This window comes from Triticum urartu, chromosome 1A (assembly GCF_056163025.1).
Source record: "Triticum urartu cultivar PI428250 chromosome 1A, HENAU_Tu73, whole genome shotgun sequence".
Classification (NCBI taxonomy): domain Eukaryota; kingdom Viridiplantae; phylum Streptophyta; class Magnoliopsida; order Poales; family Poaceae; genus Triticum; species Triticum urartu.
Window position 1 is genome coordinate 121,540,084 of NC_141873.1, and position 27,337 is coordinate 121,567,420.

At 44.7% G+C, this 27,337-nt stretch overlaps 1 pseudogene; it reads left to right on the top strand.

Annotated features, from left to right (window-relative positions):
- Positions 1-9,982: 9,982 nt before the first annotated feature.
- LOC147990325 (uncharacterized) lies at positions 9,983-26,931 on the top strand (annotated as a pseudogene).
- The last annotated feature ends 406 nt before the right edge of the window (positions 26,932-27,337 follow it).

Consider the following 27,337-nt stretch of genomic DNA (forward strand, 5'->3'; position numbering starts at 1 on the left):
ATCATTCCTTGAGCTTGATCATGAAGACTTTCTGAAGCCTTTCTTCTTGGTGAATTTTTGGAACTTCTTCACAAGCATAGCAAGCTCCTTTCCAATGTCTTCAGGATCATCAGAACTGCTGTCAGATTCTTCTTCAGATGAGGAGACAGCTTTTGCCTTCAAGGCACGAGTTCGCCCATAGTTGGGACTGTTGGAAATATGCCCTAGAGGCAATAATAAAATGGTTATTATTATATTTCTTTGTTCATGATAATTGTCTATTGTTCATGCTATAATTGTGTTATCCGGAAATCGTAATACATGTGTGAATACATAGACCACAACACGTCCCTAGTTAGCCTCTAGTTGACTAGCTCGTTGATCAAAAGATAGTCATGGCGCTCCCACCCCCCACCACGGCTCTCCCACCCTCTCTGGCGATCTGCCTCTTTCTCCACTAATTTGTGGATTCTCACCGATCATCTGCTCCGGCGTCCTCTTTGGATCAAGGAAATACCCATCTCCAATGGGTTCCTCTGGTGGATCTACCCTTGGCTTGGATTTCTCCAAGGGTAGGGTTTTTGCAGATGAGGTTTTCAGATCTACTGGGCATACAGTCCACCCTTCAGGACACAGGAAATCATTCATCTTAGTGGTTTCATTCAGCCGCCATGCCTTTCATCTGTTGGAGGATTCTGTGGCCGCGGTTTTGGAGGCAGTAATTGGAGGTTCGGCAATTGATCTTCAGGTTAATCACATCAAAGATAAGGTTTACTCCTTTCATGTCTCTTGCAAGCAAGTTGGTTTTCTTATTATGGATCTCCGTTCCTATGCATGTGATCTGTTCAAGTGCTATTTTCATTTGTGGGGAAATGGGGGACCTAATTGGATTAGAGAGCTCCAGATCTGGAGGAAGGAATGTGACGCTGAATGGATTCTAGTTAGTCCTACTAAGCGTCGATCATCTTTAGGTCTTTTGGCCATGAATAAGCCTCCAGTTAGATCAGCTATTAAGACTGCTGCATCTGCTCATAAAAAGCTTTCTTTTGCCACGTTTGAGTGATACTCTGCTTGCAAGGGATATAGATATCCGGCTACGCAAGAGTGCATTGACATCATGACAGATGCGGGGTATGATCTTCCTGCTCATGAACATGTAGTCATACATCAATCGCCACCCACAGACTTGTTTTGGACGGTGGCTCGTCCACCTATTGTTTTTGGTACAGTCACTCCCTTGCCGGCGCTGAGCCGGCCGGAATCTTCTTCACCGGTAATTGATCCGGTTTCGGAGGACCTTTCCCCTGTACATGTGGAGTTTTCGCCCGTAAGTTGCGCAGAGGCGGGATTGTCACCCATTCAAAACAATTGTCAGGTTTCTGACCCAGTGGCTTTGGAGGCCCGGTAGGTTACTACCCCACCTTTGCTGCTTAGCCCATCTGCCTCTGGGCCTTCCACGCCTCCGAGCCCAACTCCTCTGGGCCATTGTCCAGATATCCCTTCATCTCAGGAGGCTACGAGGCAGTTTGAAGCTATGGTCGATGACATGGTGGACCGTGTGGTTACCTGTACTATTTGTTCTCAGAAGGGCCACTTGTCAATGACTTGTGGAATGCGAGTAGTCTGTACAGCTTGCTCTCGTCCTGGTCACTCTAGCCATGCCTGTAATGATTTCGCGCGCTCCAATGGATTGGTTTGGAGGCCAATTTCGGTGCAACAAAAACGAGTTTATCGGAATCTGCTGCGTCTCATGGGAACAGAGCCGGAGTTATTGGGATAGACTGTCCAGTCCCATCGCCGCCGCCTCCATTGCATCTTCCCTCTCCCCAAGCCAAAGAAAACCCCCGACAAGCTTCTGGCTCTTCCATGGCGAACTACGAGCTTGATCCACAACGCTTTGTGCCCCCTGGACACCTCATCATTAACGGTGGCGATCGTCGGCTCCCACGCACCTTCTTCACGCCCGCCACGCGTCCGCTCCGCCGGCATGAGGACTTCATGGTTGCCGAGGTGATGCCGGCGCCGGAGGGGCCATTCGGCCCGGTGCGGGAAGAAGTTGTTCAGTTTCTGCAAAACAGAGGTATTTTGGTCCGATCTGCTCAGCCGTGGTTTCATGGGGTAGGACTGTTTCAAGTCAGGGATCCGTCAGTTAGATATAACTTGGTTCAGCATGCACCTTTTCCATTGGGCAATGATCGTTTTGTCAGATTTATGAAGCATGATGAGGGAGAAAATTTCAAAGGAACACATGGTTTTCGTAAGGGTTGGTTAATGTTCATTGGGATTCCCCTGGATTACCGCACCACTGAATACATCTCGCAGGCCGTAGGCACTTTTGGAAAGTTTATTTCTTGGGACAGTGAAGATCCTTATCTTGTCCGGACTTTGGTTGAAGCTAGTTTCCCAGATACGCCGTTGGTTCCAAGAGATGTTGTGTTTGGTGATTATGCAGAGTATGGAGGTGCTCAAGTGTCTTGGACTGCTGCTTGCTATGTTCTTGGCGCAGATTTTGCAGACCAGATGCCAAATGACGAAGACCCTATGCCCTTGGATGGAAACCCTCACCCTTTGCCTGGTAATCTGGTTCCTGATAATTTGATGTTTGTCTTACCACCATACCCAATGTTGGGTTGGAATGATGCACCACTCGCTCCACCTCCTCCACCGGTGAATGACGAAGCGCCTGGTTGGGGCAATGCCATGTGGGGAGATGAAGCTGAGAATGAGCAGGCCCCGCACCCTGCTGCTCCCGAACAGGATCAAGTTTCAATAGTGATTGATTAGCCCGAAGGATCTGCTTCTGTAGAGCAACAAGAACAAGAAGTTGAAATCCACCAACAGCATGATTTACCACTTCCAGAACCTCAGCGCCCTGTCTTTGAGGAGAATCAGCTTGCCATTGTGCCCTACCATCCCCCTATGATTCAGCAGCAACAAATCTTTATTGGCATGGCACACATTGTGGCTGGACCTCCTCTTCCCCCAGAGATGATTTGGAAAAGGTCTTTCCAGAACCTTATGTTCGATTTCTCAGTTAAGGAAGTGCCAAGGTCTATCTTCTTCAAGCCGATGGGCACAATCATTTACTCCAAGAGGTCGTGGTCCATTGCTTTTGACGAATCAAGGATGATTTCTTGTTTGGCTGCTTCTCTGCCTGTGGTTCCTGCCGTCAGAAAACCTGTCATGCTGAAGCGCCCGGTGGCTAGAGCTTTATTTGAGGCGCTGCCGGTTGTTTCAGATTATGTTTCTGAAGAAGTTGGGTCTGCTAGTTCTACTGTTCTTGTATCGGTTCAATCAACACCTTTGGTTTTCTCTGTGGAACAATCCTCTGCTCGTAAGCGGAGAGAGAAGAAGAAGGCTCCTGTTGTTGATACGTCACTAAGGCGTTGCACTCGGAGCGCGGCGAAGTTGGATGGCTACAAAAACGTGGTTTTTGAGCAGCTTTCTCTACAGCCATCTAAGAAGCGCCCCCGTGCAAAGCCCATGGAGGACAAGGCCCAGCCCACTTCTGCGGATGATTCGGAAGATGCTCTACCTACTGCACCACCACACACCCCACTTCATGTTCTCCAAGCTGTGGGCGTGGAGCTAGAGATTGATCCTTCACTTCTAACGGTGGACAAGCTTATGGCTAATCCACAGGAGGACTCGTCTGCATCTTCAGCTTAGTATTTATGTTATCTTCTATGTCGAGGCCGAGGGTGCTTGTTATGCCTGTCTTTTTTTCTGTTGAACTGAGTCCGGTCTGGGATGTGGCACCTTGGGGTTCTGAACTTTACTTTATTTTGGAGGGTATGGCATTATCTTCCATGCTCTTATTGCTACTCTACGCAATGGTTATTCATGAATCGTGTTACAACGCGTAGTTGGAAAGTTTTATGTTGGAATGTTCGCGGTCTGAATTCAGATGCTAGGCAGCGCTCTGTCAGGGAGAAATTGATAGAGAGTCAGTGTTCAGTGCTTTGTTTGCAAGAAACTAAGCTATCCTCTTGCTCGCTTTCAATCATGAAAAGCATTTGTCCTCATGGGTTTGATCAATTTGCTGAATCTCCCTCTAGTGGAGCCTCTGGGGGTCTTTTAACAGCGTGGCGATCTGATGTGTTCTGTGGCACCCTGCTCGCAGTCAAACCCTACGCTATCGTTATGCAATTTACCTCGGTTCATAATAATGAGCAATGGTTTCTGGTTAATGTGTACGGTCCATGTCAGGGTGAGTTGCACGATGAGTTTGTTTCCTGGATTTACAACTTGGACATTGATCCGGATCAGATGTGGATGTTGATGGGGGACTTCAACTTCATCCGTTCCATTAATAATAGGAATCTCCCCGGGGGTGATATAAATGATATGTTTATTTTCAATGAAATAATTGGCCATTTGGGACTGTTAGAACTTCCTCTAAAAGGACGAAAATTTACTTGGTCTAATATGCAAGACAGGCCTCTTCTGGAACAGTTGGACTGGGTTTTTACTTCTGCAAGTTGGATTAACATTTATCCCATAACCCAACTGACCCCTTTGGCCAAGACTACGTCTGATCATGTTCCTTGTCTGGTGACCATCAGTACAGCAATTCCAAAAGCACATATCTTCAGGTTTGAAAACTTTTGGATCCATCAGGCTTGTTTCATGGAGTGTGTGCAGGAGGTTTGGACTCATCCCCCTCGTAAGACCCATATTTCGGCAATAATTGTTGACAAACTAAAAGCGTTGAGGTTTGCATTGAAGAAATGGCAGAAAGGTTTATCACATATTAAAAGGTTGATTGAGAAGTGTAACTGGGTAATTCTTTGGTTAGACAATCTTGAGGATAAGAGATTTCTGTCCAGGCCTGAGTTTAATTTCAGGAAAATCACTAAATTGCACCATGAACATCTTCTTCACATGCAATATCTGTACTGGAGGAAGAGATGTACAATTAGGTATATCAAAGTGGGAGAGGAAAACTCTAAATTCTTTCAGGCCATGGCAACTGAGAGATATAGAAAAAACTCTATTGCGAGCTTGTTGCTGTCTGATGGATCAGTAACGTCAAACCATGAGGAAATGGCCAAAGAATTCTTGTCATCCTTCAAAAGCAGAATGGGGATAGTTAAGTCAATTTCTTTGGATGCAAACATATTGTCTCTAATACCTAGGGTCCAGGGTTTGGAGGTGCTCACAAAACCGTTTGAATTAAAAGAAATTGAGCAGGTTATTAAGGACTTGCCTATTGATAAGGCCCCTGGACCTGATGGCTTTAATGGGATTTTTTTTAGAAGTGTTGGCATATAATTTCTGCTGATTTTATACAGCTGGTTAAGGAGTTTCATGCTGGAACAGTGCAGTTAGAAAATTTGAATGATGCATACATTACCCTGGTTCCAAAGAAGCAGACACCTGAGGGTGTGGGAGACTTTAGGCCAATTTCACTAACCTCTATTGGTCTGAAGTTCCTTACAAAGCTTGCTGTTAACAGATTCCAACAGGAGATCACCAAATGTGTGCATAAAAATCAATATGGTTTCATCAAATCGAGAACAATCCAGGATTGTCTTGCTTGGACCTTTGAGTATATCCATCAGTGCAATCAGTCTAAAAGGCCCATCCTTCTGCTTAAGTTAGACTTTGAAAAGGCTTTTGATTCTATCCAGCATGAGGCTATCATAAAGATTTTAATTGCAAAAGGTTTTGATGAACGATGGATTATTTGGATTAAGCAGTTGCTGTCTTCTGGCACTTCTTTTGTCATTCTGAATGGAATCCCTGGTAATCACTTTAAATGCAAATGTGGAGTCAAGCAAGGGGACCCTATTTCCCCTTTGCTCTTTGTTATTGCGGCTGATCTCTTGCAGACATTGATTAATAATCTTCTTCACCAAGGTTTAATAAGCAGGCCCCTGCCTACCCATGATCCTGATTTCCCAGTGGTCCAATATGCTGATGACACACTGCTTTTCTTAAATGCTAATATAGATCAATTGGGGGCTCTGAAATCAGTTTTGCATTCCTTCACACAGGCAACTGGACTTCAGATCAATTTCCATAAATCCTCCATGTATCCCATTAATGTAAGTGATCAGGATGCTTCTGACCTTGCTGCCTATTTTGGTTGCAAATTAGGCAATATGCCTTTTACTTATCTGGGTCTGCCAGTGGGGACCACCAGGCCCAAAATTGTGGACCTTCTTCCCCTTGTGGATTGTATGGAGAGAAGATTGACAGCAAGTTCTTGGTTCTTGCCTCAAGGGAGCAGATTGCAATGAGTTAATTCTGTCATTTCTTCATTGCCTATCTTTTTCCTTTGCAGTTTGTCAATTCCTCAGGGTATTTTGAAACAATTGGAAAGAATCCAAAGGCAGTGTTTATGGAGGAAATATGGTCAGGAAAGGGGACATTCACTGGCGGCTTGGCCACTTGTTTGCAGGCCTAAGTCGAAGGGGGGGGCTTGGAATCTTAAACCTTGGTTTGCAGAATGATGCTCTCTTACTGAAACATCTCAGTAAATTTTATAACAAGATGGATGTGCCCTGGGTACAGTTAGTTTGGGATTCTTACTACTTTGAAAGGATTCCACATGATACTGTTCTTTGTGGCTCCTTTTGGTGGAGAGATGTCTGCAAGTTGATGGATAATTTCAGGGCAGTTACTTCGGTTGATGTTCATAGTGGAGATACAGTGCAGTTCTGGTCTGACTATTGGCAAATTGGGAACAGTTCTGTCCCTCTGCAAGATCGATTTCCTAGGCTATATTCTTTTTGTCTCCACAAAAATCTCTCAGTCAAGGAAGTCTTTGAGGCTAGTACTTTCCAGGACCTTTTCTACTTGCCTCTTACTGAACAAGCTTTCCAGGAACTACAGCAGCTCTCCTCTTTAATGGGGTCTTTCCATTTGGACAGTAACTCCCATGACCACTGGGGATGGAGGCATGGCAAGAAATCAGAATATACTGCAAAAAGGTTTTATGATTTTGTCTATCAGCCAATGGTATCAAACCCCATTCTGGGGTGGATATGGAAAAGTTGCTGTACTATGTTGATCAAGATGTTTGCTTGGCTTGTTATAATGGACAGGGTTAACACCAAGGATATGATTCAGAGGAGGCATTGGAGGATTAATGAAGGACCAGAATGTGTTCTTTGCCTGACTGGAACACTGGAGGACAGAAATCACCTCTTTTTCCAGTGCAATTTTAGTGTTCGCGTCTGGAACTACCTGCAAATTGAATGGAAAAATTGTGATGATATGGTGGAAATTGCTCATCATGCTAGGAAGGACTTCAACAAGCCTTTATTTGGGGAGGTGGTTTTCACGGCCTGGTGGAATATTTGGAAGATCAGGAATGATAGAGCTTTCAGGAACATTCAACCATCTTTCAGGGCATGGAGGAATGGCTCCATTCATGATCTTACTCTGCTCTCTCATTGAATCAAACGGAAATATAGAGACACCCTTATTAAGTGGATTGATTTTCTTCCTCCTCGAGGAGAGTTCCTTCTTTGTTTCTTTGTAATTAATAGGTATAGTGCACCCCTTCTCTGTATAGCCTTCTTTAGAGCCTTCCCTCTTTTCTTTTATTATTCTTTTAGTTCTTTCCCCATCTTGAGGAAACCCTATATGCCTTTGCTTTATTAATAAAATGCTGTGGGGTGCAAGCCCTGCAGTCTTCATGGTCAAAAAAAAGATAGTCATGGTTTCCTGACTATGGACATTGGATGTCATTGATAACGGGATCACATCATTAGGAGAATGATGTGATGGACAAGACCCAATCCTAAGCATAGCTCAAAGATCGTGTAGTTCGTTTGCTGTAGCTTTTCTGAATGTCAAGTATCATTTCCTTAGACCATGAGATTGTGCAACTCCCGGATACCGTAGGAGTGCCTTGGGTGTGCCAAACATCACAACGTAACTAGGTGACTATAAAGGTACATTACAGGTATCTCCGAAAGTGTCTGTTGGGTTGGCACGAATCTAGACTGGGATTTGTCACTCCATATGATGGAGAGGTATCTCTGGGCCCACTTGGTAATGCATCATCATAATGAGCTCAATGTGATCAAGTGGTTGATCACGGGATCATGCATTACGGTACGAGTAAAGTGACTTGCCGGTAACGAGACTGAACAAGGTATTGGGATACCGACGATCGAGTCTCGGGCAAGCAACGTACCGATTGACAAAGGGAATTGTATACGGATTGATTGAATCCTCGACATCGTGGTTCATCCGATGAGATCATCGAGGAGCATGTGGGAGCCAACATGGGTATCCAGATCCCGCTGTTGGTTATTGACCGGAGAGTCGTCTCGGTCATGTCTGCATGTCTCCCGAACCCGTAGGGTCTACACACTTAAGGCGCAGCCCCTCCCCTCCACAACACCTGTCCTCCTCCGTAAGAGCTTAGCGAAGCCCTGCCGGAGTACTGCAGCTTCACCACCACCACGCCGTCGTGCTGCTGTTGGAGCCCTCTTCCTCAACCTCTCCCTCCTCCTTGCTGGATCAAGGCGCGGGAGACGTCCTCGCTCCGTACGTGTGTTGAACGCGGAGGTGCCGTCCGTTTGGCGCTAGGATCTTCGGTGATTTGGATCACACGAGTACGACTCCATCAACCCCGTTCTCTTGAAAGCTTCCGCTCGCGATCTACAAGGGTATGTAGATGCACTCCTCTCTCCCTCGTTGCTAGATGAATCCATAGATTGATCTTGGTGATGCATAGAAAATTTTAAAATTCTGCTATGTTCCCCAACAGTGGTATCAGAGCTAGGTCTATGGGTAGTTACTATGCACGAGTAGAACACAAAGCAGTTGTGGGCGTCGATATTGTCAATTTACTTGCCGTTACTAGTCTTATCTTGATTCGGCGGCATCGTGGGATGAAGCGGCCCGGACCGACCTTACACGTACGCTTACGTGAGACTGGTTCCACCGATTGACATGCACTAGTTGCATAAGGTGGCTGGCGGGTGTCTGTCTCTCCCACTTTAGTCAGATCGGATTCGATGAACAGGGTCCTTATGAAGGGTAAATAGAAATTGGCAATTCATGTTGTGGTTTTGGCGTAGGTAAGAAACGTTCTTGCTAGAATCCTATAGCAGCCACGTAAAAACTTGCAACAACAATTAGAGGACGTCTAACTTGTTTTTGCAGCAAGTGTTTTGTGATGTGATATGGCCAAAGGATGTGATGAATGATATATGTGATGTATGAGATGATCATGTTCTTGTAATAGGAATCACGACTTGCATGTCGATGAGTATGACAACCGGCAGGAGCCATAGGAGTTGTCTTTATTTATTTATTTATGACCTGCATGTTAACATAAACGTCATGTAATTACTTTACTTTATTGCTAAAGCGTTAGCCATAGCAGTAGAAGTAATAGATGACGAGACAACTTCAAGAAGACACGATGATGGAGATCATGGTGTCATGCCGGTGACAACGATGATCATGGAGCCCCAAAGATGGAGATCAAAAGGAGCAAATGATATTGGCCATATCATGTCACTATTTGATTGCATGTGATGTTTATCATGTTTTGCATCTTATTTTCTTAGAATGATGGTAGCTTAAATAAGATGATCCCTCGAAATAATTTCAAGAAAGTGTTCCCCCTAACTGTGCACCGTTGCGAAGGTTCGTTGTTTCGAAGCACCACGTGATGATCCGGTGTGATAGATTCTAACGTTCGAATACAACAGGTGTAAGCTAGATTTACACACGCAATACACTTAGGTTGACTTGACGAGCCTAGCATGTACAGACATGGCCTCGGAACACAGAAGACCGAAAGGTCGAGCATGAGTCGTCTAGAAGATACGATCAACATGAAGATGTTCACCGATGTTGACTAGTCCGTCTCACGTGATGATCGGACATGGCCTAGTTAACTCGGATCATGTTATACTTAGATGACTGGAGGGATGTCTACCTGAGTGGGAGTTCATTGAATAATTTGATTAGATGAACTTAATTATCATGAACTTAGTCTAAAATCTTTACAATATGTCTTGTAGATCAAATGGCCCACGTTGTCCTCAACTTCAACACGTTCCTAGAGAAAACCAAGCTGAAAGACGATGGCAGCAACTATACGGACTGGGTCCGGAACCTGAGGATCATCCTCATAGCTGCCAAGAAAGATTATGTCCTAGAAGCACCGCTAGGTGACGCACCCGTCCCACAGAACCAAGACGTTATGAACGCTTGGCAGTCACGTGCTGATGATTACTCCCTCGTTTAGTGCGGCATGCTTTACAGCTTAGAACCGGGGCTCCAAAAGCGTTTTGAGAGACACGGAGCATATGAGATGTTCGAAGAGCTGAAAATGGTTTTTCAAGCTCATGCCCGGGTCGAGAGATATGAAGTCTCCGACAAGTTCTTCAGCTGTAAGATGGAGGAAAATAGTTATGTCAGTGAGCACATGCTCAAAATGTCTGGGTTGCATAACCGCTTGACTCAGCTTGGAGTTAATCTCTCGGATGACACGGTGATCGACAGAATCCTTTAGTCACTTCCACTGAGCTACAAGAGCTTTGTGATGAACTTCAATATGCAGGGGATGGAAAAGACCATTCCTGAGGTATATTCAATGCTGAAATCAGCAGAGGTAGAAGTCAAAAAGGAACATCAAGTGTTGATGGTGAATAAAACCACTAAGTTCAAGAAAGGCAAGGGTAAGAAGAACTTCAAGAAGGACGACAAGGGAGTTGCCGCGCCCGGCAAGCAAGCTGCCGGGAAGAAGCCAAAGAATGGACCCAAGCCCGAAACTGAGTGTTTTTATTGCGAGGGAAGTGGCCACTAGAAGCGGAACTGCACCAAATACTTAGTGGACAAGAAGGCCGGAAACACTAAAGGTATATGTGATATACATGTAATTGATGTGTACCTTACCAGTACTCGTAGTAGCTACTGGGTATTTGATACCGGTGCGGTTGCTCACATTTGTAACTCAAAGCAGGAGCTGCGGAATAAGCGGAGACTGGCGAAGGACGAGGTGACGATGCGCGTCAGGAATGGTTCGAAGGTCGATGTGATCGCCGTCGGCACGCTACCTCTACATTTACCTATGGGATTAGTTTTAAACCTTAATAATTGTTATTTAGTTCCAGCTTTGAGCATGAACATTGTATCAGGATCTCGTTTAATTCGAGATGGCTACTCATTTAAATCCGAGAATAATGGTTGTTCTATTTATATGAGAGATATGTTTTATGGTCATGCTCCAATGGTGAATGGTTTATTCTTAATGAATCTCGAGCGTAATGCTAAACATATTCATAGTGTGAATACTAAAAGATGTAAGGTTGATAATGATAGTCCCACATACTTGTGGCACTGCCGCCTTGGTCACATAGGTGTCAAACGCATGAAGAATCTCCATGCAGATGGACTTTTAGAGTCTCTTGATTATGAATCATTTGACACGTGCGAACCATGCCTCATGGGTAAAATGACCAAGACTCCATTCTCAGGAACAATGGAGTGAGCAACCAACTTATTGGGAATCATACATACTGATGTGTGCGGTCCAATGAGTGTTGAGGCTCGCGGTGGCTATCGTTATGTTCTCACCCTCACTGATGACTTGAGTAGATATGGGTATGTCTACTTAATGAAACACAAGTCTGAGACCTTTGAAAAGTTCAAGGAATTTCAGAGTGAGGTTGAGAATCAACGTGACAGGAAAATCAAGTTCTTGCGATCAGATCGTGGGGGAGAATACTTGAGTCACGAATTTGGCACACACTTAAGAAAATGTGGAATAGTTTCACAACTCACGCCGCCTGGAACACCTCAGCGTAATGGTGTGTCCGAACGTCATAATCGCACTCTATTAGATATGGTGCGATCTATGATGTCTCTTACCGATTTACCGCTGTCATTTTGGGGCTATGCTTTAGAGACTACCGCATTCACTTTAAATAGGGCTCCGTCAAAATCCGTTGAGACGACACCGTATGAATTATGGTTTGGGAAGAAACCTAAGCTATCGTTTCTAAAAGTTTGGGGATGCGATGCTTATGTCAAGAAACTTCAACCTGAAAAGCTCGAACCCAAGTCGGAAAAATGCGTCTTCATAGGATACCCTAAAGAAACTGTTGGGTATACCTTCTACCTCAGATCAGAAGGCAAGATCTTTGTTGCCAAGAATGGGTCCTTTCTAGAGAAAGAGTTTCTCTCGAAAGAAATAAGTGGGAGGAAGGTAGAACTTGATGAAGTATTACCTCTTGAACCGGTAAGTGGCGCAGCTCAAGAAAATGTTCCTGAGGTGCCTGCACCGACTAGAGAGGAAGTTGATGATGATGATCATGAAGCTTCAGATCAAGTTGCTACTGAACTTCGTAGGTCCACAAGGACACGTTCTGCACCAGAGTGGTATGGCAACCCTGTCTTGGAAATCATGTTGTTAGACAACGGTGAACCTTTGAACTATGAAGAAGCGATGATGGGCCCGAATTCCGACAAATGGCTGGAAGCCATGAAATCCAAGATAGGATCCATGTATGAAAACGAAGTATGGACTTTGACTGACTTGCCCGTTGATCGTCGAGCCATAGAAAATAAATGGATCTTTAAGAAGAAGACAGACGCGGATGGTAATGTGACCATCTATAAAGCCCGGCTTGTCGCTAAGGGTTATCGACAAGTTCAAGGGGTTGACTACGATGAGACTTTCTCACCCGTAGCGAAGCTGAAGTCCGTCCGAATCATGTTAGCAATTACCACATTCTATGATTATGAGATATGGCAAATGGACGTCAAAACGGCATTCCTTAATGGTTTCCTTAAGGAAGAATTGTATATGATGCAGCCGGAAGTTTTTGTCGATCCTAAGAATGCTGACAAGGTGTGCAAGCTCCAATGCTCGATTTATGGGCTGGTGCAAGCATCTCGGAGTTGGAACATTCGTTTTGATGAGATGATCAAAGCGTTTGGGTTTATGCAGACTTATGGAGAAGCCTGCATTTACAAGAAAGTGAGTGGGAGCTCTGTAGCATTTCTCATATTGTATGTGGATGACATACTGGTGATGGGAAATGATATAGAATTCTTGGAAAGCATAAAGGCCTACTTGAACAAGTGTTTTTCAATGAAGGACCTTGGAGAAGCTGCTTATATATTAGGCATCAAGATCTATAGAGATAGATCGAGACGCCTCATTGGTCTTTCACAGAGTACGTACCTTGACAAGATATTGAGGAAGTTCAAAACGGATCAGTCAAAGAAGGGGTTCTTGCCTGTATTGCAAGGTACGAGATTGAGCACGGCTCAATGCCCGACCACGGCAGAAGATAGAGAAAAGATGAGTGTCGTCCCCTATGCCTCGGCCATAGGGTCTATCATGTATGCTATGCTGTGTACCAGACCTGATGTAAACCTTGCCGTAAGTTTGGTAGGTAGGTACCAAAGTAATCCCGGCATGGAAAACTGAACAGCAGTCAAGAATATCCTGAAGTACCTGAAAAGGACTAAGGAAATGTTTCTCGTTTATGGAGGTGACGAAGAGCTCGTCGTAAAGGGTTACGTCGATGCTAGCTTCGACACAGATCTGGATGACTCTAAGTCACAAACCGGATACGTGTATATTTTGAATGGTGGGGCAGTAAGCTGGTGCAGTTGCAAGCAAAGCGTTGTGGCGGGATCTACACGTGAAGCGGAGTACATGGCAGCCTCGGAGGCAGCACAAGAAGCAGTCTGGGTGAAGGAGTTCATTACCGACCTAGGAGTCATACCCAATGCGTTGGGCCCGATGACTCTCTTCTGTGACAACACTGGAGCTATTGCCCTTGCCAAGGAGCCCAGGTTTCACAGGAAGACCAGGCATATCAAGCGTCGCTTCAACTCCATTCGTGAAAGTGTTCAAAATGGAGACATAGAGATTTGTAAAGTACATACGGACCTGAATGTGGCAGATCCGTTGACTAAACCTCTCCCTAGAGAAAAACATGATCAACACCAGAACTGCATGGGTGTTCGATTCATCACAATGTAATTAGAATATTGACTCTAGTGCAAGTGGGAGACTGTTGGAAATATGCCCTAGAGGCAATAATAAAATGGTTATTATTATATTTCTTTGTTCATGATAATTGTCTATTGTTCATGCTATAATTGTGTTATTCGAAAATCGTAATACATGTGTGAATACATAGACCACAACACGTCCCTAGTTAGCCTCTAGTTGACTAGCTCGTTGATCAAAAGATAGTCATGGTTTCCTGACTATGGACATTGGATGTCATTGATAACGGGATCACATCATTAGGAGAATGATGTGATGGACAAGGCCCAATCCTAAGCATAGCTCAAAGATCATGTAGTTCGTTTGCTGTAGCTTTTCTGAATGTCAAGTATCATTGCCTTAGACCATGAGATTGTGCAACTCCCGGATACCGTAGGAGTGCCTTGGGTGTGCCAAACGTCACAACGTAACTGGGTGACTATAAAGGTACATTACATGTATCTCCGAAAGTGTCTGTTGGGTTGGCACGAATCGAGACTGGGATTTGTCACTCCGTATGGCGGAGAGGTATCTCTGGGCCCACTCGGTAATGCATCATCATAATGAGCTCAATGTGATCAAGTGGTTGATCACAGGATCATGCATTACGGTACGAGTAAAGTGACTTGCCGGTAACGAGACTGAACAAGGTATTGGGATACCGACGATCGAGTCTCGGGCAAGTAACGTACCGATTGACAAAGGGAATTGTATACGGATTGATTGAATCCTCGACATCGTGGTTCATCCGATGAGATCATCGAGGAGCATGTGGGAGCCAACATGGCTATCCAGATCCCGCTGTTGGTTATTGACCGGAGAGTCGTCTCGGTCATGTCTGCATGTCTCCCGAACCCGTAGGGTCTACACACTTAAGGCGCAGCCCCTCCCCTCCCCAACACCTCTCCTCCTCTGTAAGAGCTTAGCGAAGCCCTGCCGGAGTACTGCAGCTTCACCACCACCACGCCGTCGTTCTGCTTTTGGAGCCCTCTTCCTCAACCTCTCCCTCCTCCTTGCTGGATCAAGGCGCGGGAGACGTCCTCGCTCCGTACGTGTGTTGAACGCGGAGGTGCCGTCCGTTCGGCGCTAGGATCTTCGGTGATTTGGATCACGACGAGTACGACTCCATCAACCCCGTTCTCTTGAACGCTTCCGCTCGCGATCTACAAGGGTATGTAGATGCACTCCTCTCTTCCTCGTTGCTAGATGACTCCATAGATTGATCTTGGTGATGCGTAGAAAATTTTAAAATTCTGCTACGTTCCCCACAGGGACCGTAGATGTCTCTTTTCTCAGAAAGCTGAAACTCGTGTGTGTTGAGCCTCTCAAGTATGTCAGACGGATCGAGTGTCTTGAAGTCAGGACGTTCTTGAATCATCAGGGCTAGGGTGTCAAACGAGCTGTCAAGTGATCTCAGGAGTGTCTTGACGACTTCATGCTTGGTGATCTCAGTGGCGCCGAGAGCTTGAAGCTCATTTGTGATGTCAGTGAGTCGATCAAACGTGAGCTGGACATTCTCATTGTCATTTCTCTTGAAGCGGTTGAAGAGGTTGCGAAGGACACTGATTCTTTGATCTCTCTGGGTTGAGACGCCTTCATTGACCTTGGAGAGCCAGTCCCAGACTAGCTTAGATGTTTCCAAAGCACTCACGCGGCCATACTGTCCTTTGGTCAGATGACCACAGATGATGTTCTTGGCAGTGGAGTCCAGTTGAACGAACTTTTTGACATCAGCAGCGGTGACACCTTCACCAGCTTTGGGAACGCCATTCTTGACGACATACCATAGGTCGACATCAATGGCTTCAAGATGCATGCACATATTATTCTTCCAGTAGGGATATTCAGTTCCATCGAAGACGGGGCATGCAGCGGAGACTTTAATTATCCCTGTAGTCGACATAGCTAAAACTCCAGGTGGTTAAACTGAATCACACAGAACAAGGGAGTACCTTGCTCTGATACCAATTGAAAGTGCTAGTGATCGACTAGAGGGGGGTGAATAGGCGATTTTTATGAAAGTCTTCAAAACATGGAAGTTTCGAAGACAAACGATAGAAATAAACCTATTACCATGCAGCGGAAGGTAGACTACACTAGGCAAACCATAGTCAAGTATTCAATGAAGTGAAAGCACAATGACTAATAGCAGCTAGGCAGTAAAGATCAGGTAGGAAGATATTATGAAGCCAATCAGAACAAGCAGTCACTCAGTGAAGACAAAATATAATGCAATCATACAATGACTTCACAAGGACCAACAGTAAGTAAAGGGAAGGGAAGGATGAAACCAATGACTCATTGAAGACAATGATTTGTTGGACCAGTTCCAGTTGGTGTGACAACTGTACGTCTGGTTAGGGAGGCTGAGATTCAACTCAAAAGACCTCGTCTTCACCTTATTCCCCTTGAGCTAAGGACACCCAGTCCTCGCCCAATCACTCTGGTAAGTCTTCAAGGTAGACTTCCAAACCTTCACAGACTTCGTTCACCGGCGATCCACAATGACTCTTGGATGCTCAGAACGCGATGCCTAACCGGCTGGAGGATTCACAGTCCTCAAGTGTAATAAGTCTTCAGATCACACAGACAGGAAGACTTAAGTGATGCCTAACACTCTTTGGCTCTGGGTGTTTAGGGCTTTATCCTCGCAAGGAATTCTCTATCAAAGGCTTCGAGGTGGGTTGCTCTCAAACGACAAAAGCCGTACTCTAACTCTGAGCAGCCAACCTTTTATGGTTGTAGGGGGTGGGCTATTTATAGCCTCTGGGCAACCCGACCTGGTTTGTCCGAAATGACCCTCGGTCACTAAGGAGCTGACACGTGTTCCAACGGTCAGATTTCAAACACACACGGCAACTTTACTTGGACTACAAGCAAAGCTGACTTATCCAACTCTGGACAAGATTTGCTCTCATAGTCTTCACTCGAAGACATAGGATTTTGGTTAAGCATCACTTCAGTCATTCTGACTGGTTCTCTTGGACCCCACTTAACAGTACGGTGGTTCCTATGACTCAACAAAGAAAAACATAGAACGACGAAACTGCTAAGTCTTCGCGCTCCATAGTCTTCAATGTGAATGTCTTCACATACCACCTCTGACTTCAATGTCTTCATACATTTTTAGGGGTCATCTCTGGTAGGAAAACCGAATCAATGAGGGACTTCTACCTGTGTTATCCTGCAATTCTCACAAACATATTAGTCCCTCAACTAGGTTTGTCGTCAATACTCCAAAACCAACTAGGGGTGGCACTAGATGCACTTACACCAATTAAAGGCCCACAAGATTTTGCGAACCACAATGGGCTGGCCCAGCTAAAGGCCCACAAGATTCTACAGACCATAATGGGCCGGCCCAGGTAAAGGCCCAACATTCTCCGTCAAATCGGCCCGTCAACAGCCTGTCCTAAACTTGTCATCAACGCGGCCCATGGTCACTTCTGGCCTGTTAACAGTCCGCTAAGTAATTGGGCCGAATTACTGCCCGATGTATTTCCGGCGTGTTAAAGGTGTGACTTCATTTGGGCCCATTTACAGGCCATAAAAACTTTCGGCCCATAAATGACCGTGAAGGATTTGGGTCATATTCGGCCATGTCTGACAGCCTGTTAGAGGCCCACTATAGCTTTGGGCCACTTTCGGCCTGTTGTCATTTTTGGCCTGTTAACACCGGACGTAAACCATGGGCCATATGTGGCCCAACGTCATATCGGGCCCATTAACGGCCCATATAAAATGACGATAATCTAGCCCGACCGAAGTTCCGGCCTGTTAAAGGCCCGTGTATTAGGTCGGCGCATTTACGGCCCATCCGAATTTCGGCCTGTCAAAGATCCGCATCGTAAATGGGCCACCATTTCGGCCTGCTAAGTCCAGTGGGTTATTTGGCACAATCAGGGCCCAACCTCACTTTTGGTCTATTAAAGGCCCATGTTTTTTATGGGCTCGAGATATTTACACCTGTAAACGGCCTATTTTTATTGAGGGCCCAAATTATGTTTAAGCCTGTTAAAGGCCCACTATGGGCACATGCCTACTAGAAAAATATGAAAGCTTATGCTGATTTAGGCCCAGATATTTTTAGTGGGCTACATGCCAATTTCGGCCCGTAATTGTTTTTAGCCCAATTGGAATGGGCCCGACGAATGTTGGCATGTTGGGCTACTACAAAGCTTTCGGCCGAATACATTACTAAGATAAACCTACACTATACAAAAATAGTGTCGTAATTACTGCAGCCTGAGGCAACATCATAAATGTTGTATCACAACAAAATAAATTCCAACCATACAACAAAAGGCCTATTGGCATAAAGTTTACAGTCCTTCCAAATAAAAGCACCATCAGATGTATAGAAGCACAGATCATTTGACCCGAGTGCTAATGTTTCAGGCTGTAGAATCTGATGGAGCAGCATGACCTCCACCTTTTTTCTGCCATTGCTCTTGAACAACGAAGCGAATGTCTGGTAGTCTGGTTTCAAAACCATTTATATATTGACGACATTTCTCAACCACTATTCTTGTTTCCGAAACAACGTCCATTAGGGATTGGACTTGTGTCTGGAGCACAGATATATCACTCTGTCTAGAAGGAAGATTTTGTTCAGTAGGCGATTTGGACGAGGTTACCTTGAAAACCAACCGAGAATTACGCAGGAAGGTGCTTTTTGCACTATTAGTGGAGAGATACTGACGCACTGCAGCAAGAGGTGACATTGTGCCTGTAGTAGCCTCGTCACCTTCAGGTGGTTGTGGCTGTTCAATCATTTGTTCCATAGCTTCCTGCAAGTTTGAACTTGTAGATTAGTGTACCAGATAAGTTACTAATGAGACAAAAACAAACAAAGTAGGTTAAACATTTATACATAACTTATTTTGGTGAACTACTGTAAAACATTAGCATGTATTGTAGTGCCAACTACATAATAAAATCACTTTCGAAACATATGTCCATGTAGCATGCCTAATGTATTGTCTATTTCCTCACATTCGTTGACATCTAAGGATAAAGAGACATGGTTTAAAGTAGGATGAACATAGTATGACATCATTCATATCATGGACAAACAGATATAAAACAAACAGGCTATTTTATCATTGTGTGCGCACATGAACATAACAACTAGATTACAGATCAAGACCAAAAGAATATCTTTCATCTCTTTTAAACCATGTAAGGTGAAATGATACGTTAAGACAACTGTGAATAAAAGTGAACAGAGTAACTGACATTGGCTGCAAACCAAGTAGTTAAATGAACACATCACAGTACCAATCAGTTCAAGGCAGGAGGAGTAAGGACTTACAATAGCGGCTTGAACTGGTGTGATCATGCCCTTCATCTTGCTGGTGTGGCAATTCTTGAATATTTGCACTGCATTCGGTTCAGGTTCTTTTTGGTCCGCACGGGCTTTCCTCTGTATTTGGAACAAGTCAATATAGATACGATAATATGGCACAAAAAAAAGAAGGAAGTAGCAGCAATTTACAAGAGCCTCGCAGTGTGCAATATAGCTACAAGATCCTTTTGTCTATTGGAATTTCACTTTAGAACGGTTGGTTTTGTTCTTCAAACAGTTAGCCTAGAAGAAGATACACTTGTAAGGCACATACATAAATACAAGTTCAATATGTGGTCTGATCAAATGCATATAGCCTACCTGATACTTTGGATCAGACTAGTGTTTAACGAGGGCTGTCCAGTCTTCATCTGTAATATATTCCACTGGAGATGTTTGTGCGATTTCATTGTTAGCCTTGACTTCAAAGTGAGATTTTCTAAGGTGGTACCAATACTGTTGCAGAGCAGACTGAAAAACATGAGTGCCTGCTTGTTTTGTTGCATCATCTTTCGGATACAACTTGAACCTCATCTGTTGAAAAAAGAATGTGAGTCTTATTAAGAGGAAGCTAGAAAGTATGGGACAGAGCAAGACAATATTACTAATTGCGATGAATAATATTACTTACGGATAAATGGTCAAGGAAGGTGTTAAACTGGGTATTGTCTTTCTCATTCCTGTACTGGATCCACATTGGGAGGATACGTGCATGACACCTAACGGCAACTGCTGCCTCTGATACTAACTTGGCTGACTCTGTAGCATCACGTGGCCTTTTTAAACCTGCCTCAAAATGGATCTCCATTCTTCCTCCTTTAGATTTTGATAATCTGTCAAGCATTATCCCTGATGTCTGTTTCCACTTGCGCCGTGGTGCTAGTTCAACAATGAATATGGAAAGTGTTAGTGTACATCAAACTGTGAGAGTACATATAAAGGAGAATGCAACTGCAACTTGACTCGGTCAGGTACCGTCTTGGTGCTGATGCTCATGAGGTTCATCTGATCTTGCCAAGTCCTGTTGTGTCAGCAGTGCTTCGGAAGTAGTGTTAGGTGTGAAGGCAGCTTGGGAACTGGCCAGTTCCAGAGCAAACGAACGAGTAACTGGTTGAGATGCTGGTACAGTTGAAGTGGATGCTGCAGCTGGTGGAGCAGGTGATACTGTGTTTGTAGATTTAGCCGGTGGACTTGGACCTTCTACTGCACTATAAGTACCAGCAGAATCTCGACGGCAAAACCTTTTCCGTTTCACTCGACGAGTAACAACACTCCCTACTATATTATTTTCCTTGCTCTTTTTTGACTTTTCCATGTCAAGCTGTACCCACAACACAAAAGAATAAAATCACTCTTCAGAACTCATTGATGCATGATACAGACAAGCAATACTTTGATGTAAGACAACCGTATGAGGATGGAATATGTAAGAAAACAGGACGGCATGACATATTCACAGCTACGATGTGCAAACTAAGCAGAAGGATTTTCAAGAAAATAGAAGTAATGCAAGCTAGACACCATATGAAAGATGCAACCAATATTACTCTGCCAAGTTAAACGTGTCTTGTCATAAGTGGCAATAAATTAGAAGCAGTACAATGTAGAAATCAATGCAAGATGCAACCACTATCAAACTGCCATGTTAAAAGCGTCCAATCATGAGTGACTGATGCGGGATACACAACATCAGTACTTTGATGTAAGAACATGGTATGATAGATAGATGCAGTGTATTCTAGACACAGAAAGCCATGTCATATGCACATGTATAACGTATAAACTCAACATGTGCAATTTAATCAAAATAGAAGAAATACAGGTTAGACAACATATGCAACATGAAACCAATTATCACACTGTCAACTTAGAGCAAGCACCTGCGATGGTGGAGTACGGGAGATGAACTCATCATGTAGACTTGGGACTTCAACTTCATTATCAATAGCAGTGGCAAATCTAGAGAGTCTCTGTTTGCGTCGGTGCGGAGGACCACCAACATCCCCTAACTTACTATTTTCCTTCCTATTTTCTAATATTTCCTTATGAAGTCAAAACCACAAGAAGATGAATAAAATTAGCTCTGCATAACTGGTTGATGCATGATACAAACGAACACTACTTTGATGTAAGGCAAGTGCAGGATAGGAGGATGGAATATATACAAAAAAGACAGCGTTTCATATTCACACATACGATAGGAGGATGGAATATGTATGAAAAAACAGTAAGTAGAAGGCATTTCAACAAAATTAGAAGAAATTAAAGCTAGGCACCATATGAACATGCAACCAATATCACTCTATCAGGTAAAAAGTGTCTCGTCGTAAGTGCCATTTTAAGAAATTAGAAGCAGTACAAGCTAGAAGACAATGCAAGATGCAACCTACATCACAGTCCCAAGTTAAATGTGTCTTATGGGTAAGTGATCGTTGCAGGTATAAGTTGTAAGCTACGCGATGCAATTCAACATAATCAGAAGCAATACAAACTAGACATCATACGGAAAACGCAACCACGTATAACAGTTCCAAGTAAGAGCAAGCACCTGTGATGGTGGAGTAGGGGAGATGTGCTCATCATGTACACGTATGTTCTAGAAACAGGAACACGTGTCATATTCACAGGCATTATGTGTAAAGTAAGCAGATGCAATTCAAGTTAGAAGCAATAAAAGCTAGACATCATACGCAACATGCAACCACATATAATAGTGTCAAGTTAGAGCAAGCACCTGTGATGGTGGAGTAGGGGAGATGTGCTCATCATCTACACAGCTACGTTGACTGTCTAGCCTTGTGTTGTCTTGCGAATCTTGTTAGGAGGATGGCGGAGTAGAATCTGTAGAGACCCCCTGTTTGAGTTGCTCCGAAGGACCACCATCATCCACTGCCGGACTAATTTCCTTCAGCTGTAATGATTTTGCATTGTGGAGTCAAACCGATAAGAAAAAGGAATAAAATTCGCTCTTCATAACTCATTCATGCATGATACTGACGAACACTACTCGGATTAAAGGCAAACACATGATGCGAGGATGGAATATGTATGAAAAACAGGATGGTGTGACATATTCACACCTATGATGTGGTAACTAAGCAGAAGGCATTTCAACAAATTAGAAGCACTGCAAGCTAGACACCATATGAAAGATGCAACCAATATCACTCTGCCAAGTTCAAACTGTATGGCGTTTCAACAAATTAGAAGCAGTACATGCTAGAAATCATATGCAAGACACAACCAATATCACAGTGGCGACTTAAAGGTGCCTTATCATAAGTGACTGATGCGGGATATGCAAGAATAGTAGTCTAATGTAGAAACAGGAACACATATCATATTCACAGGCATTATGTGTAAAGTAAGCAGATGCAATTCAACAAAGTTAGAAGCAATACAAGCTAGAAATCATACGCAACATGCAACCACATATAATAGTGCCAAGTTAGAGCAAGCACCTGTGATGGTGGAGTAGGGGAGATGTGCTCATCATCTACACAGCTACGTTGACTGTCTAGCCTTGCGTTGTCTTGCGAATCTTGTTAGGAGGATGGCGGAGTAGAATCTATAGAGAACCTCCATTTCAGTTGCTCGGAAGGACCACCATCATCCAATGCCTTGCCAATTTCCTTCAGATTTATTGATTTTGCATTGTGAGTTCATACCGACAAGAAAAAGGAATACCATTCGCTCTTCAGAACTCATTCATGCATGATACTGACGAACACTACTCTGATGAAAGGCAAAGTCATGATACGAGGATCGAATATGTACGAAAAAATGGATGGCTTGACATATTCACACCTATGATGTGGTAACTAAGAAGAAGGCACTTCAACAAATTAGAAACACTGCAAGACACCATATGGAAGGTGCAATTAATATCACTCTGCCAAGTTAAAACTGTCTCGTCATAGGTGGCGTTCATCAAACTATAAGCAATACATGCTAGAAATCATATTCAAGATGCAAACCAATATCAAACTGCCAACTTAAAGGTGTCCCATCATAAGTGACTGATGCAGGATACACAAGAAGAGTAGTTTCATGTAAGAACATGGTGTGATAGACAGATATAGTATGTACCAAAAATAGGAAAGCGTGTCATATTCACATGTATCATGTGTAAGCTAAGAAGATGCAGTTTACACTAACTAGGAGCAATACGAGCTAGACATCATATGCAACATGCAACCAGATATCACACTGCCAAGTTAGAGCAAGCACCTTGGATGGTGGAGTAGGGGAGCGGAGACTTGGACCTTGTAATGCACTATCAGTACAAGGAGAATCGGTACAGATGCTCCGTTTACGTTGCTGCAGAGGACCACCATCGTAGCCTTCCTTCCTCTTTTCCTTCCTCTTTCTTGATTTTGCCTTGTCAAGTCAAACCCACAAGAAAAAGGAATAAAATTTTCTCTTCAGAACTCATTAACACTACTTTCATGTAAGGCAACCGCATGATAGGAGGATGGAATATGTATGAAAAACAGGACGGCGTGACATATTGACATGTATGATGTATAAAGTGTAAACTAAGCACAAGGTGCTTGAACTTGTTAGAATCGATGCAAGCTAGAAACCATATGAAAGATGAAACCAATATCACTCTGCCAAATTAAAAGGGTGCCCTAACAAATGTATTTGACCAAATTAGAAGTAATACATGGCAACAGGCTAGAAATAATATGCAATATGCAACGAATAAAGGTGACTCATCGTAAGTGACTGATGCAGGATACAGAAGAGAGGTAGTTTCATGTAAGAACAAGGTTAACACATAGATGTAGTGTGTATCAAAAATAGGAAGGCATGTCATATTCATAGGTATAGTGTGTAAACTAAGCAGATGCAATTTACCCTAATTAGAAGCATTACAAGCTAGACACCGTATGCAACATGCAACCACATATCACACTGCGAAGTTAGAGCAAGCACCTGCGATGGTGGTGTAGGGGAAGTGCGGTATTCAGGTACAGAGCTACGTTCAATATCTTCATTTAGGCTTGCTGTTTCTTGAGAATCATGTGGAGAGGATGAAATTGCATTCTTTATAAGAGTATTGCGTCTCATATTAACCCACACGCGTGACTGTCTCATCATAAGCGATAGACGCAGGATACACAAGAACAGTAGTTTGATGTAAGAATATGGTGTGATAGGCAGATGTAGTATGTACCAAAAACAGGAAGGCGTGTCATTTTCACATGTATAATGTGTAAGCTAAGGAGATGCAATTTAACAAATTAGGAGCATTGATGAGGGATACACAAGAAAAGTAGTTTGATGTAAGGACATGGTTAATAGAAAGACATAGTATGTACCAAAAATAGGAAGGCATGTCATATTCACAGGTATAATGTGTTACCCTAATTATAAGCATTACAAGGTAGACACCATATGCAACATGCAACCACATATCACACTGCCAATTAAGAGCAAGCACCTGCGATGGTGGTGTGGGGGAATTGCGGTGATCAACTAGAGAGCTACATTGACTATCTTCATTTAGCCTTGCTGTTTCTTGAGAATCATGTGGGGAGGATGACACTACACTCTTTAAATGAGTAGGGCGTCTCACAGTAACCCACTCGGGTGACTGTCTCATCATAAGTGATTGACGAGGGATACAAAAGAGCATTAGTTTGATGTACGAACATGGTTAATAGACATATGTAGTATGTATCAAAAACAGGAAGGCATGTCATTATCAAAGGTATAATGTGTAAAGTAAGCAGATGCAATTTAACCAAATTGGAAGCAATACAAGCTAGACACCATATGCAACATGCAACCACATTTGACATCGCGAAGTTAAAGCAAGCACCTGGGATGGTTGTGTGTGGCAATTGAGATCATCAACTACAGGGCTACGTTTACTGTCTCCAACTGCTGACACTGCACCCATTAGAGAGCTGAAACGCTTAGTGCTTATCTTTGAATTACACTGGAGCGACTTCTGTCTTTTCTTTTCTGCATTCATCAACACTGCGTCAGAGTCTGAAATACCCATGCATAAAAACAATAGTGTGAGTATGGGTGAAGTGTGTGCACAATTAGTATAGTGTAAAGGTAGCAGATAGCAGGTCGGTGAGAAATAAATGATGGAAGACATATGATAGCTCTACAACATGCATGCCACACTAAATTACTACATGATTCTATGAAAATAATAGTCGACTGAAAGCAAATAGGTCAGTCCATTTTTTCTGCACCGTCCGATGTACAAGGAACGGGCAGATCGCCTTCATCTACCTCCAGCCAGTCAGTGTTGATGATCTTCCTCGAAACGCCAGCGACCACCGGCCCAGTTCCTCCCCTGCCCGTGCCCTCCCCTCGACCTCACCGCACCGCCGTGTTTGGCACCGCTGTGACGCCCCGAGACTGTTGCGCCAGGTGTCTTCCAGTTATTCACTGTTGTTGCCTTGCCTTTTGCTTGTGTGTTGCATCTTTCCATGTCATCATCCGCATTGCATCATCATGTTTTCGAAACTTGCATTCGTCCGGGTCTCCCAGTTCCTTCCGTTGTCCGTTCTGAGCCCAGACACACTTGCACGCGCCCGCGGCACGTCCGCAATATTATTTTATAAGTGGCCGGAAAATGTTCTCAGAATGGGTTGAAAGTTGGCGTGCGGCCTTATTATAGTGTAGGTAGGCCGCCTGCCAAGTTTTATCGCATTCAGAGTCCGTTTGACGCCCCAACGGATAACTATAGTGGCATTATAGCTGGTCTTTACGTCGGATGTTTTCGATCTCCGGAAACTACTGCCAGGCCCTCTCTCTCTTCTCTCCTCTCAGCCTCGCCACAGCCCACCTAGTCCATCTACCTACCCCTCTTCGTGTCCGGAGCCGCCCAATGCGATCGCACGGTCCGAAAACCCCTCTTTGCACAATGCACCGACCCCTCACGTGCGCGTCCGAAACTTCCCCGGACTTGACCGGGGCAGTCGTCACCGTTGTGTCCGAATCATCCCCAAACACCTATAAAACATCTTCGTTTTATTTATTGGACTCCCTAGCCTATTTTTCCCGACATTCCGATTTCGATCGGAGGGACAAAATAGCCCCTAACAAAAATCCAGTGCTATATATATAGACCAATTCCCTAGGCAGCAACCCTAAAATCTAGACCGTTGTCCCATCGCGCCGCCGCCATTCATCCACTCCTCTCCTTCCTCGGGATCCATCCCGATCCACCCAATCCCTCCATCGATCCAACCAGCCAACCACCCCCTCCTGCAACCACCCCCAAGGCCGCCCCTTCCTCGCATCGATCTGGAGCCACGAGCGCCACCGCCGCCGTTTGGAGCACCACCGCTGCTGGAGATGAGTGCCCCGCTGCCCATGCTTCTTCTCCCTCTCCTCTCGTTCGTTTTCTCTTGGCTCTCTAGCTCCCTGCCTTAGTCTCTCTCGTTTCTCTGCACAGGAACCGAACAACGCCGCCTGGCCATGGATGCCGCCATGGACGCTGAGCTCCTCAAGCCCGGTGCCGTCCAAGCCCGTTCCCAGCCAGATCCAAATGGCCAGGACCTCGCTGCCCCTTCGCCCACTCGCCGGAGCTCTGCTCCCAGGCACCGCCGCCCTGCTTGCCTCCTCTGCTTCGGGCCATGTCTAGCACCACGTCGACTCCCCTGCATCGCCCTGTTGTCGCGTCATTAGTCGCCGCTGCCGTGGTCTTCTCCTTCGCCAAGTCCCAGCACCCACGGCCCTCCGCCTCTCGCCTTCCTGGATCCGCTGTGCCGCCGCGTTCCCCGTCGTTGTCGACCTCCATGCCCCGCCACCGGCCTCTGCGCGTTCTGCATCAAACAGAGGAGCTCGAACTGCTGCCCTGCTCGTCTCGATTCAGCGAGACCAGGCCGGCCTCCTCGTGCCCGCGTGGGTCGCTTCCTGCAGCGAGGCCCAGCGCGCCCCTCTCCTCACTGTTGTGGGCCTCGGCCCATGGTGAGCAACACCCCAGCCCCCTCTCTGTTGGGCTTCCTGTTCAGTTTCGGCCCGACTCATGTTTTTTTCCCGAGGAGTGA